Genomic DNA, 2,045 nt, shown 5'->3' with positions numbered 1-2,045 from the left:
TGTAGCTGATGCCTGGCCAGACATGAGTAATTAACACATGACGGGAGACTTCATTTCCTAGAGGATAGAATTAGGGAGGTAAACAGGTCATTTGTAAAACTAAGATTTTGTCATGAATATTTTTACTAAAAGTCAAGGACAGGTCACGGGCAAAAAAGAAAAATTCACAGAAACTGTGACCTGTGCCTGACTTTTACTAAATATATACCAGACAAAATGGGGATCTGCGGGTCCCCACACTGCCTGAACCAGGCAGCTGTTCAGGGGCTAGAAGCCACCTCCAGTAGCTGGTGCCTGCTTCCCACGGGAAGCTGTGGGATTCCCGTGGTGGCTGGAGGCTTGGGGGTTCTCCTGCCACCAGCGGCCAGGGCCTCAGGCCCGGGCTCCCCACATCGAGGGTCCTCTGCCAGGGGCTCTGGGATTCTCCTGCCATTGCCGGCGGTGGCCAGGGGCTCAGGCCTGGGGTTCCCCCACCATGGGTTCTCTGCCACAGGTTCAGGGATTCCCCTGCTGCCGCCAGTGGCTGGGGTGTTCTTCTGCTGGCAGCCCTCTGCCGGTAGGAGCTTGGGGGTCCCCCCCACCACCTGCAGTGGCTGGAAGCTCCGGGGGGCTGCCAGAGGCGCCGGGGGGGGGACCCCACAGCTCCCTGTCCCCGCTGAAGGCAGGGAACCCTGCAGCTCCCAATCACTGCAGGCTGAAGTCAAAGAGGTCACTGGAAGTCACGGATTCCATGACTTCCACGACCTCCATGACTAAATCATAGCCTTAATCATTAGGCTAAAGTAAATAGGTCAATAAGCTAAAAAGACAGAATGGCTGAACAAGCTAAGATAAGAGGGAGAACATCCCGGGAATTATTTGCTAACAATGAACAAGATAAGTTAGGAATGTACAGAGGAGGTCGAGCATGGACAATGCATGGACAACACATGCTGCACAGGGATTGGTTCCTGCAAAGTAATCAAGAGAACCCAAAAATGTGTGATGTAATGTATAGCAAATGCAATGAGATATGTAAACATATATGAATATCAATGTGTAACGTTGGATGTATGGTCTACCTTAAATCCACCCTGTACACTTGAGTCTGATCAACTCAGTGTAGCTTTGCTGTATGCAAAATAAAGGAACATGAGTGATGAAATCGAGAGTTGAACTGAGTTTTTTTGGATCCCGGAAAACTGGATAAAGTGTTCTCCCAGGACTGAAGAAGGTGTTCTGGATAAGCTGAGTTGAAAAGGTATTGAAGGGAATACTGCGCAACCCAGTCAGATATTTTCCCTTTTCTCCCAGCTTGTCTGATTATCTGAGTTCCCCAATCCTGTTTTTCTCCTTCTTAACTCTCAGCACAATCACCTCTTCAGTTGATTTCCATGATTTGGATCTTGGGGCTTCCATTCTCCTTAGTGTTTGTCCTTCTTCTCTCAATTTCCTTCTCCTCAAGCTCCATTAGCCCATTTCTGTAGTCCTGGAAAGCTTGGGCTGGTATCCACAAGTTGGGGTATTTCCTCAGGTACGTGTAGTTGAGGATGTCAAAAATGGGGATGGCCTATTTGAAATTTACCTGTAGCTATCATGTTGCACATTGCATCATTTCATCTCCTCAGCATACACAAAATGTGGATCTCTCTCTCTTTGTTAATGAGTTTGCATAAATGCAATGAAACAGATATCATTTCTTCTCCTCCTCCATCACTCCAGAGCAGCAAAAAGAATGGTAAAGTGAAAACCTTGAAATCTCTATCAGATACTGAATCATAGGGCTTGTCTACACTACTGCTTAACACTATGTAACTTACATCACTCCGGCTGTAAAAAACCACCTTCCCTGAGCAACATAAATTACATCAACTTAAAGCGGTGTCTACACTGTGTGTCTTCACACTGCGCCTGTGTAGCACAATAATGAAGACAAGCCCACAGTGATTAGTTAAATCTTTCTATTCATTTCTAGAGCCTTAGAATGGTAGTAATAAAGATCATTTCAGCAGCAAGGGTGCTCGATGAGAATGACAGAGATAGTAATGAAAATGTTACCGTCTGGG

This window comes from Chelonia mydas, chromosome 6 (assembly GCF_015237465.2).
Source record: "Chelonia mydas isolate rCheMyd1 chromosome 6, rCheMyd1.pri.v2, whole genome shotgun sequence".
Classification (NCBI taxonomy): domain Eukaryota; kingdom Metazoa; phylum Chordata; order Testudines; family Cheloniidae; genus Chelonia; species Chelonia mydas.
This window is presented reverse-complemented; position numbering follows the sequence as displayed.